Source organism: Ascaphus truei, chromosome 21 (assembly GCF_040206685.1).
Source record: "Ascaphus truei isolate aAscTru1 chromosome 21, aAscTru1.hap1, whole genome shotgun sequence".
In the NCBI taxonomy this organism is placed as follows: Eukaryota; Metazoa; Chordata; class Amphibia; order Anura; family Ascaphidae; genus Ascaphus; species Ascaphus truei.
This window is the reverse complement of record NC_134503.1, coordinates 19686096-19698412: the sequence shown is the minus strand read 5'-3', so window position 1 is coordinate 19698412 and position 12317 is coordinate 19686096. Positions and strand designations below refer to the sequence as shown.

The window sequence follows — 12317 nt, the reverse complement described above, 5'->3', positions numbered from 1 at the left end:
CCTTTTCTCTGCTGTGTGTCCAGTTAGTGCAGGAAATGTCCAAAAGCAAAACCGGGTAGTGGCAGCACACTCCTCCTAGTGCAAGTAGCCCAGCAATGTCATTAATGTTTCCAAGATATGTAACACGAGTGTTTTAATGTCAACCATGAACAAAAGCGGTTCATTTACTGTTATATAGAAAATGGATATGGGGGGGATTGGGTTGCAAGGTTAGTTTTCGATGTATACTGGTGATTAAGTAATTTTAAAAGGAAATCATTCAAATGTGTTCTGACATGCATGCGTAAATTACTGTGCAACGAGCAGTGACACGCATACATGCGCTCCATGGAGTAACACTTTCAGTACGTGCAGTAAATCAAGTCTTTCCACGGGTGGGATCACGGACCTTGCCCTGATACCGGGAACAGTAAGCCTTGCTATATCTGTGTGTGGGGGGGGGGGGGAGGGGGGGGGGTAAGGGGGCAGGGGCCTTCTTGGAGGACTACTAGTTTCTTTAAAGGGTTGTTTGCCTTAGGATTTATCTGTGTGGACTCACTCGGGTTATTCCCTCCCCACCATGTAATAGGATGATGAAATGATTGAATAATAGGTACTCAAATCGTCTTAAAAGTCCCACTTTATATAGATATACTGTACTGGTATTATCAAAATATATCCATTGGATTGAGTTGAGGACTGAACTAATAAAAGTAGGCTGTTAATGTAAGGGTAGCCACTCCTCGTGTTTTGGAAGCAGGTTCTTCAGAGGTATGACTGGGGTCTTCATTGTAAATCATGTAAATAGTGGTTAAGTGTTAGTGGTAGGAACTTATAAGTCATCAAACTGTTTGTTGTTTTAAAGTTAGCAACATGCCCCTTATCTCGAGAGTGCCTGTTAGATAATAGGGGAAACCTACGTTTGTGAGAGAAAGAGCAACACTGTCCTATTATCATAGGGTTGCCCCCACAAAAGCCTGAACTCATTGTCTTCTTTGGGTTGCCTATACTACAGCCTTTGCTCACTCTGAATCTGCCCGACCGGCAAGTTCCCAATACATTTGAGTCTCGAGGCAAACTATTTCCATTCCATCCTTTTTAATGGGTGACACAAGTCAAGTACTACCCCTGGCTAGGGTCTTACCTTACAAGAGGAATAATCCCCTGAAAGAATAATTTGCCACGATTTTTGTCAAGGTATCTCCAATGTCAATGTATGTGAACTGTACCTTTTTGCTATTATAAAAATTATACAGTAAACTTTGTTTGTGCTCATAGCAAAAATAGAGTTTTGTGGCAGCTGTAGTTCTCTGTAGTGATGATAGGTGGTACTAGTATGTGTCTAAATGTGATGTAACCCATCCCTTATTCCCATTTATTTCATATGATATGATATCACATTTATTTCAATGAAACTCACCACTTCTTCCCATAAAATCTTCAGATGACTAAAAATAATTTTTAAAGGATGACATTTTGTATTAGAGTACAGTGAAATACAGTTTTGAGATCAATAACAAAGACTTGATGAAATAATACAATCTTCAATCTTCTAACACAAATACAATCTTCTGCGAATAATACAATCTTATTCAATCGGCATCTTCTTCAGGGTGTCTCTTGTACAGTTTCACCTGTAAAATAATTGCGAGATTGTTATTTATTAATAATCGAGAAGAAATACAGTAGATGCATGAATTACGGTGTGGAACACGTACTAGCGATACACTGCTCGTGCTTGTACCTATATGGAATACGTATACCTTTCATTGAATTTCTGCGCATGCGTGGTCTATGGAACCTGTATGGAAAGCTTATGAGCGTCATTGAGTTTCTGCGCATACGTGGTCTATGGAACCTGTATGGAAAGCTTATGCGCATCATTAAGTTTCTGCGCATACGAACATTATGCAGTGCAGGTATTGCCAATTGAATGGAACACAGACATTACCTTCATTATCCATTATCGCTGAATGTGTTTCCTATACGAACATGGTGATGAAGTTGATCAGCCTACTATAGCTGCAAAAAAAGGATGAAAACCTTATAATAATACAATCTTCTTCAACCGACATCTTCTTCTTGCTGTCTCTCTTACAGGTTCAAATGTAAAATAATTCCTAGATTGTTATTTATTAATAATAGAGAAGAAATAGATGCATGAATTACACTACCTTACAGTATCGCTGATTGTGTTTGCTACAAAAACATGGTGTTGATGTTTATCAGCCTGTCAAATCTGCGAAAAAAGGAGGAAAACAAGGATTAAATAATGACAAAAATAAATTACTGTATTAAAAACTGATGACAGAGGGAAGAAGTGTCTCTCTCCACAGATAAAATACCCAATTGTAATGCACTCACAGTATTTGCGTAAGTAGTGAAGGACCAGTAGAACATGGATGTAAAGAGACTAGTTTATATGAAATATCACCACATACTAGAAATGTTTTGGTAATGTATGTATGTATGTATGTATGTATATCTTTATTTATATAGTGTCATTAATGTACATAGCGCTTCACAGCAGTAATACACGTGACATAATCATATAAATAACAAATACAAATAACACATAATGGGAAGAAGTGCTTCAGACATAAAAGTAACATTTAGGAAAAGGAGTTTCTGCCCAGAAGAGCTTACAATCTAATTGGTAAGTAGGAAGAACGTAAAGAAACAGTAGTTAGGTGTTCTGGTAAGTGCATCGCTAGGGGCCATGGTTTATGTATGAGGTGTATAGTATCAGCCAAGGAGCTACTCATATGCTTCATTATAGAGGATGGTTTTAAGATGGGTCTAAAAAGTGGATAGAGAGGGTGCTAGTTGGATATTGAAGGGAAGGGCAGTCAGTGAGAGGTTTAAGATGGGAGAGGGCTTTAGACACAAAGTGGTGGAGAAAATACATCCTTGAGCAGAACACAAGAGTCGGGATGGAAATTAGGACTGAGATATAAGGAGGGGGAGAGTAAATCCTTAAAAATGAGGAGGATAATTGAGTGTGTGATACAGAATTTGATAGGAAGCCAGGAGAGGGATTTCAGCAGGGGAGATGCCAAGATAGATGTAGGAAAGAGTAGAGTGATTCTGGCAGCAGCTTTTAGGATAGATTGTAGGGGAGACAGGTGAGAGGCAGGAAGGCCGGACAGCAGGAGGTTACAGTAGACAAGATGGTAGAGAATGAGGGTCTGTGTCAGAGTTTTAGCAGCAGAGCAACAGAGAAAGGGATGTATCTTTGTAATATTGGGGAGGAAAAAAATAGGTTTTAGCTACAGTTTGAATGTGCATGTGATAGTGCTTCCAACATTAATGTAGAAGGAGGTAGTAGGGCCAGGTTTGGGAGGAGATATGAGGAGTTCTTTTGCTCATGTTAAAGTTTGAGTCGGCGGAGGGCCATCCAGGATGATATAGCACAGAGATATTCAGAAACTTTGATCTGTACAGCTGGTGTGAGGTGAGGGGTTGAAAAGTAAATGTGTGTGGTGTCATCAGCATAGAGGAGAAATTTGAACCCAATAAATGTGATATGGTCACATAGAGAGTGTGTAAAGAAAAAAGAGAAGAGGTCCCAGGACAGTGCCCTTGAGTACCCTCAGGGGAATTCCAGAGAAATCACTGTCCAAAAAGCCCAAATAGGCTCAAAATAGTGAAAATCCTAAGAATGCAAAGTTGTTTGTCACCTAGGCCAGAAGGGCACTGTTTTTTCAGGTTAAAAGAGATTAAAATGTAGCCAAACCTTGGTATCAAACATTGCAGTATAGATGGGAGTCAGATCATCCACTGAAAACCTATATAAATTGCTGGGTGTGTAAAAAGAAACGTCTTACAAATCCTGCAGTAGGGTAGCGGCAAATGATTGGGTGTATAAAACGAAAGTCTTCCATATCCTACAGTAATCATATGTATTGAGACCTCTTTGATCTTGTATTTGAAGAGGTAGATCTATGTAATATGGAATTTTCAACTTTGATAACATCTCCTCCCAGTATTAAGTTATGATCAGTGGCTATTGGAGCCAGAAAGATTTTTTTGGTTCAAAATGATCTATGACTATTTGATGAACCTTCTCTCTGGATCCGTGATTTGTACAGAGAGCTCGAAAGCTACTCCTCTCTTTTTGCTTTTGAAGTGTGAGAAATAGCACAAGTGTATCCACCCTTGTCATAGTTTGCAATGTTCTGCCTGTGTTGTAAAAAGGCAATGTTAGTTCCCAACCTTTTCAGATGAGAGAGAATCCTATGTTGTTTTGTTGGAGAATGTATTCCTGCTACAGTCCATGAGTTGATCTTAATCATTTACCCTTTTTTTGCTATGAGTAAATTGGAGTGTAGAAGAAATTGGCCACACCTGCAAGAACCATATGGATTCTGCTGCCCACGGAATGGAGGAAGGGAGAGAAAAACTCACAGGAGGGCATTAATAACACCGTACAGCCAAATAACAAGTAACATCATGATAAACATCAATATTTCAAATGAAACGTGCAAGTTTCCTTGTATTCAGAAAAAGTTTCTAACCACATAGTGTTCTTCCGTAACTATTGCCGTATCTAGTGTTCCGACTAAGTTGAATTAATTCCTTTTGTTCAATATTTTCTTTCCCTCTCTTTTCCATCCCCCTGCCTTTTTTCTTTTCCTTCATTACCTCCTCCTGCCCCCCTCACTCACATCTTTCTACTTCTTCCTGCGCTTGCTTTTCCTTGCTCTGCTTTCAGCATGCCCTGTCCCATTATTTATTTTGCTATACCCTTTTCCTCTTTATTTGTTTTTTATTCCCCTCCTTTTCCTTCACTCATAATTAAAAGTTCAATTCTACTAGATTGTTCCTTGAGGGGTTGAATCACAGTTCAGGTGGACTCAAACAAATTCGGGAGAATTTAGGGGTTATGTCAGATTAATCTAAGGTCTGTATTATAGTAAGCCAGTGCACGCGTCAATGACAAATACCTGTCTCTCTATGACAGTCTATCTAGTGCAGGCGCGCACGCAGCTTTGTGGAAAGACAAAGAAATGTGTAACACCACCTGATGGGCAATTGTATTCCAATAATATCATAGAACCACTACATAGTGTACAATGCATTACTTATAGCAAGGGAAAAACAGAAATAAACTGTGCGCTACTATCTATCTCCTTATTATAATTGAATACAGTGCAGTGACTAAACCATATATAAATAAAGTAAACCACAATACCACAGTGAATAAGTGATTGGATAATTAAATTATAACATAACCGTGTGGTTGATATGGGCGTCTGCTGCTATAAACATTAGGGGTGGCTCAGCACCCCACACACTCTAAGAAATTGAAACAAAAAGAAAACAGCGCACAACGCCAAATAGTGAAGTAAGTAATAGAATGTATTACAATATTAAAGGGGTATTAAATCTGCGTACATCAGATAGAAATAACATGGGCATTTAGTGCATATCACACTGGTTACCACTCTGTAGCTGTAAAACAGGACGGTCTGGCACTCAGCTGTCTCTGCAGGAGCCTCTATGATGGTTCTGGGGCATGGGATCCTTCATGCACTCCTCACACAGCAGGACACTGCTCACAAGGGGATTCCTTTCAAGCAGCCTGGTAATACTGCAGATTCAGACACTTAGTGGGACCGCTCCTCAACCGGTGATATACTGCCTCCAGGGGAATTCCCCTACAGTCCCCCGTCTCTCCTGTGTAGATTCGCTGCTTTTCCCAGCTGCTATGATCTTAGGGCAGTCCAGAGCTGTTGGAATTGCTCTGCAAACACTTCCGCAACTGCAGGGGCTTGCACAGCGTGCCACGATGCCGCTCCGTCACGTGGTGTAGCGGAGTGACGTCACAGTTCTCGTGGCAATGGAGGAATCAATAGGGAGGAAGAAGGAGAGTCCCTTACAGTCTCTTACCGGCGCAGAAATCGCTCAGTTAGCACGGTGGCAGCCAATATAAGCTGATGGTAATACAGATCCAAAGGATGAATATAGGCAAAATTATGGCATGAATACATCCAACATGTTTCGTAGATCTAACTACTTCTTCAGGGAATAATTTGGCCATTACCCAGAGGTCTTAAATACCTCTCAGAGATGTCTCATTGGTCAAACAATTAGAGTTAGACCAATCATCTGAGCTATGGTCAAAGTATTAGGGAAGATTTATTTCTACTTTTAAAACAACAACTTTATTAACAAATAACAATCACATATATAAAAAAACACTAGCATATAATCTAAACCTAACATGAACATAAAACCATGCTGGAATAAAAAGAAACACATTATTAGTATATTAAAAGATTAAAATAGACATCATAAATTCCTTAAGCAATATAAAAAAAATATCTATATATCTAACTAGAAATAGCAGGTGAGCTACAGCAGGGAGAAGGAAACACTTAGCAGTGCCTTATCACTAAATCTAATGAGGACGTGGGCTGGAGGTTTTAATATAATGCCCAAATATCCACATTCTCATTGAGCCCCTTGGGGGACATGGTATCTAGCTTATGTATCCAATAAGTCTCCTTAGAGGATAATGTTTTGACTCTGTCTCCCCTCTTCTATTAACTGGAATAAACTGAATCCCCTTGAAAGTAAGACTAGAAGGGTCTTTACCATGATGTAATGAAAAGTGTCTTGACACACTATGTTTGTCAAACCCAATTTTAATGTTCGGACATGTTCCTGGATACGGATTTTGAGGCTTCGTTTGGTTCTGCCTACATATTGGTATCCGCATGCACACTCCAACAGATATACAATATGCGTCGATGTACATAAAATAAAGTCATCAATATTAAAAACCTCTAGTGTATTATTAGATTTAAACGTTTGTTTTACAGGGTGTTGATACTTGCAAATACTGCATTTGCCACAGGTATAGTTGCCTCTTGGTTTGGTTCCATCACTAGGTGCTAGTATGTTTTAATATTTTTGGCTCTCCTATATATAAACCGTGGTTTGGTGTCTAAATGAGATCCAATATGGGATCTTTACACAGTATACCCCAGTGTTTACTAAAAACCTTTTCAATGTCCCTATATACAGAGTTGTAATTGGTAATGAAGGCCACATCTACCAATCCGCCTTATTTTGTTGGCTCTCATTATTTCTATTTTTAGATCTATTTTGAATCAGCATCTCGTTGCAATCCAGATTACGTACTCTTTTTATCTCTCTATCTAAAAGCTCTTTAGGATATCCCCTCTCTCTAAATCGTAAAAATAATTTGTTAGCCTGTTTATTAAAAACCTCTACATTGCTGCAGTTGCGTCTGAGTCTGACAAATTGCCCTCCTGGTATGTTTTTGATCCATGTGCTCTTGAGACTGCTATTTGCCATCAGCAAATTGCTGGTATCCACCTCCTTAAAGAAGGTCTCGGTTTCCACAGTGCCATCCACTCGCGAAGTGAGTCTTAGATCTAAAAAATCTATCTGTGTGGCATCCAATTTATGTGTGAACTCGAGATTATAATCATTTTTATTCAAGTCAGCCACAAATGCACTGGCTGAAGCACAATCACCATCCCATACACACAGGATGTCGTCTATGTAGCGCCTCCACACAACGACATTCCTGTGGTGCGGGTTATCGGGCATGATAAACTGTGACTCCCACTTACCCACATACAGGTTTGCGAAACTGGGGGCAAATCTAGTGCCCATTGCAGTTCCGCAAACCTGCAGGTAGAAAGTGGAGAGGAACAGAAAATAATTATGTTTTAAAATAAAACTAATAGACTCAAGAATAAACTCCCTATTTAGTGGATGCAGTGTATGATCATCCTCCAAAAAGGAGTTCACTGCTTCTAGCCCTTTCTGATGAGGTATGTTGGTATATAGGGCTTTTATATCACACGTAATCCATACGTATGAATTCTTCATTGAAAGTCCTTAAATAAGTTTAAAACTGCAAGCAGATAAAGGTGGGGGCGTAGTAGTCCAGGATAGGTGCGACTATGAAAAAGAAGCCTCACGACTTCTTAACGATACATCATCATATGTGAAATTATCCAAAGACCCTACAGCTGAATTTTTAAAGGAATTGAGGGTTCTGTTAGACAGAGCACTCGCCCTCTCTGTTATCACTACAGTGGAATTTGCCTTTTTATTCTCTGAATTCCCAAGGATCCCCATATTTTATCATCTACCGAAAATACATAAGGCTCTGGCTGATCCCCCTGGACGTCCTATCGTGTCAGGTATACAATCAATGACAGCCAACCTTAGCCAATATGTGGATTTCTTTCTCCAACCTTATGTGGGAAAATTAACCTCCTATTTAACAGATTCTACTGCAGTTTTAAACTTATTTAAGGACTTTCAATGGAAGAATTCATATGTATGGATTACGTGTGATATAAAAGCCCTATATACCAACATACCTCATCAGAAAGGGCTAGAAGCAGTGAACTCCTTTTTGGAGGATGATCATACACTGCATCCACTAAATAGGGAGTTTATTCTTGAGTCTATTAGTTTTATTTTAAAACATAATTATTTTCTGTTCCTCTCCACTTTCTACCTGCAGGTTTGCGGAACTGCAATGGGCACTAGATTTGCCCCCAGTTCGCAAACCTGTATGTGGGTAAGTGGGAGTCACAGTTTATCATGCCCGATAACCCGCACCACAGGAATGTCGTTGTGTGGAGGCGCTACATAGACGACATCCTGTGTGTATGGGATGGTGATTGTGCTTCAGCCAGTGCATTTGTGGCTGACTTGAATAAAAATGATTATAATCTCGAGTTCACACATAAATTGGATGCCACACAGATAGATTTTTTAGATCTAAGACTCACTTCGCGAGTGGATGGCACTGTGGAAACCGAGACCTTCTTTAAGGAGGTGGATACCAGCAATTTGCTGATGGCAAATAGCAGTCACAAGAGCACATGGATCAAAAACATACCAGGAGGGCAATTTGTCAGACTCAGACACAACTGCAGCAATGTAGAGGTTTTTAATAAACAGGCTAACAAATTATTTTTACGATTTAGAGAGAGGGGATATCCTAAAGAGCTTTTAGATAGAGAGATAAAAGAGTACGTAATCTGGATCGCAACGAGATGCTGATTCAAAATAGATCTAAAAATAGAAATAATGAGAGCCAACAAAATAAGGGCGGATTGGTAGATGTGGCCTTCATTTACCAATTACAACTCTGTATATAGGGACATTGAAAAGGTTTTTAGTAAACACTGGGGTATACTGTGTAAAGATCCCATATTGGGATCTCATTTAGACACCAAACCACGGTTTTATATATAGGAGAGCCAAAAATATTAAAAACATACTAGCACCTAGTGATGGAACCCAAACCAAGAGGCAACTATACCTGTGGCAAATGCGGTATTTGCAAGTATCAACACCCTGTAAAACAAACGTTTAAATCTAATAATACACTAGAGGTTTTTAATATTGATGACTTTATTTTATGTACATCGACGCATATTGTATATCTGTTGGAGTGTGCATGCGGATACCAATATGTAGGCAGAACCAAACGAAGCCTCAAAATCCGTATCCAGGAAACATGTCCGAAACATTAAAATTGGGTTTGACAAACATAGTGTGTCAAGACACTTTTCATTACATCATGGTAAAGACCCTTCTAGTCTTACTTTCAAGGGGATTCAGTTTATTCCAGTTAATAGAAGAGGGGGAGACAGAGTCAAAACATTATCCTCTAAGGAGACTTATTGGATACATAAGCTAGATACCATGTCCCCCAAGGGGCTCAATGAGAATGTGGATATTTGGGCATTATATTAAAACCTCCAGCCCACGTCCTCATTAGATTTAGTGATAAGGCACTGCTAAGTGTTTCCTTCTCCCTGCTGTAGCTCACCTGCTATTTCTAGTTAGATATATAGATATTTTTTTTATATTGCTTAAGGAATTTATGATGTCTATTTTAATCTTTTAATATACTAATAATGTGTTTCTTTTTATTCCAGCATGGTTTTTATGTTCATGTTAGGTTTAGATTATATGCTAGTGTTTTTTTTATATATGTGATTGTTATTTGTTAATAAAGTTGTTGTTTTAAAAGTAGAAATAAATCTTCCCTTATTGACCATAGCTCAGATGATTGGTCTAACTCTAATTGTTTGACCAATGAGACATCTCTGAGAGGTATTTAAGACCTCTGGGTAATGGCCAAATTATTCCCTGAAGAAGTAGTTAGATCTACGAAACATGTTGGATGTATTCATGCCATAATTTTGCCTATATTCATCCTTTGGATCTGTATTACCATCAGCTTATATTGGCTGCCACCGTGCTAACTGAGCGATTTCTGCGCCGGTAAGAGACTGTAAGGGACTCTCCTTCTTCCTCCCTATTGATTCCTCCATTGCCACGAGAACTGTGACGTCACTCCGCTACACCACGTGACGGAGCGGCATCGTGGCACGCTGTGCAAGCCCCTGCAGTTGCGGAAGTGTTGCAGAGCAATTCCAACAGCTCTGGACTGCCCTAAGATCATAGCAGCTGGGAAAAGCAGCGAATCTACACAGGAGAGACGGGGGACTGTAGGGAATTCCCCTGGAGGCAGTATATCACCGGTTGAGGAGCGGTCCCACTAAGTGTCTGAATCTGCAGTATTACCAGGCTGCTTGAAAGGAATCCCCTTGTGAGCAGTGTCCTGCTGTGTGAGGAGTGCATGAAGGATCCCATGCCCCAGAACCATCATAGAGGCTCCTGCAGAGACAGCTGAGTGCCAGACCGTCCTGTTTTACAGCTACAGAGTGGTAACCAGTGTGATATGCACTAAATGCACATGTTATTTCTATCTGATGTACGCAGATTTAATACCCCCTTTAATATTGTAATACATTCTATTACTTACTTCACTTATAGCAAGGATAGTTAACAGCCGCTATTAACACATGGTAACCCTAAATGCACAACACTATGCTTTGAGATATTCATTACAGTATATATTCAATGGGCAATACACATCCACATCAATGGACATTTTTTTTTTTTAAATAAATCAGTTCTGTACTATGAGAAAATACTCTGAATAACAAAAAACCTCTGAATAACATTTTAATGTATTATACTGCAACAAGCATTTTTTGTTTCTATAGCAACCATTAACAAAAGTCACATACCCTTCCTTTTCTGAAACAGGCTCTGGCACACCCCATTTTGAGCCCTGCCCTCTCTCTAGCAGTGTATCTAATGACTGCCTGGTCACATGTTCTTCCCCACAGAACTTTGCATTTTTGGTTCTCTTCTGCTGCACGGAGAGCCATCGATCACCGGAGAACAGAATGATCGGCAACTTAGCTAATTACTTATCATTGTGTGGGTTGTATTGCTGCACATACTAAAGGGGGGGTTGGGGGGGAGAAACGGCAGCTTGAACTGCTGCTTTATGGGATTTAACTGAAAATGGTTTCATGTTATCTCGGCTGGGCGGCAGAGTTTGGATTTCCTAAGTACAGAATGTTATGTTCATGTATCCCTTATGGCTGCAAGACAAGGGATATTATTTTGATTAAATAAAATGTTTTTTTCTGATGAGTTAATACAGGGACGCGCAAACTTTTTTTGCGGCGCCCCCCTGCCTTACCTCCTCATTGGCGCCCTACCTCGCGGGGCTTCAAATGACACCGCGGGGTCTTGTGACGTCACGTGAGCCGCTGCGGCATTTGATGTCACGTTACCAGGGCAACCGTGACGTCACATGACCCCCGCGACGTCACATGACGCCGCGTTGCCATGGTCACGCGCCCTGAAGCCGGCTGAATCCCGGTAAGTAGATGTTGCAGAGGCCCCGCGCTGTACCCCGGCATTTAATTTAAATGCCTTGGGGAAGAGCGCGGGACCTCTGCAACCGCCAGCGCCCCCCCCCCCCCCCCAAAAAAAAATCTCGCGCCCCCCCAGATTGCGCACCGCTGTGTTAATAAAGTAATGCTGGGGCCTTTACTGCCCAAAAGTCAAACAAAGTGTGTTGTACCTTAATTGAAGTTATGGAATGGTAATAAAGGGAAGGTACGTTTTACCGTGGACCATAAGAAGGCTGTTTGACATTTAGCCAGAGGCCAGCATGTCCAGGCTGATGTTGCCTTCAGGCGAAAGGGGTACTGCTCTGTCAGCTGGTGATTGGCCGGCTGGGACAGGTGACAGAAAGGGATTGGTTGGGGGTATGTGTGCTGCCATTGGATGGCTAGTGGGAGCGAGAGTGTCAGCTGGCCGCACGAGGCAGTTTATTGAGTTATTTGGGTAGTTTATAAAAGGGGGTATGCTAGTTCTCATCATTCATTTTAGAAATCACGTGAGCTCCCTTCCCCCTCACAGCACACTCCCTCTCTTTTCTGTACAGGTTTGTTTATAGATAG

The 12317-nt window shown here is 40.5% G+C and overlaps 1 protein-coding gene across 2 annotated transcripts in view; it reads left to right on the top strand.

Annotated features, from left to right (window-relative positions):
* The first annotated feature begins 302 nt into the window (after nt 1-302).
* Nucleotides 303-12317, top strand: part of TOR4A (torsin family 4 member A) — a 57336-nt gene continuing 45321 nt past the window's right edge. Inside the window, exon 1 of one of the 2 annotated variants that reach the window (XM_075579264.1) lies at nt 303-409. The gene's annotated coding sequence lies outside the window, so the exon portion shown is untranslated. The remainder of the gene's footprint in view (nt 410-12317) is intronic. The other variant, XM_075579266.1, reaches the window with a different exon arrangement.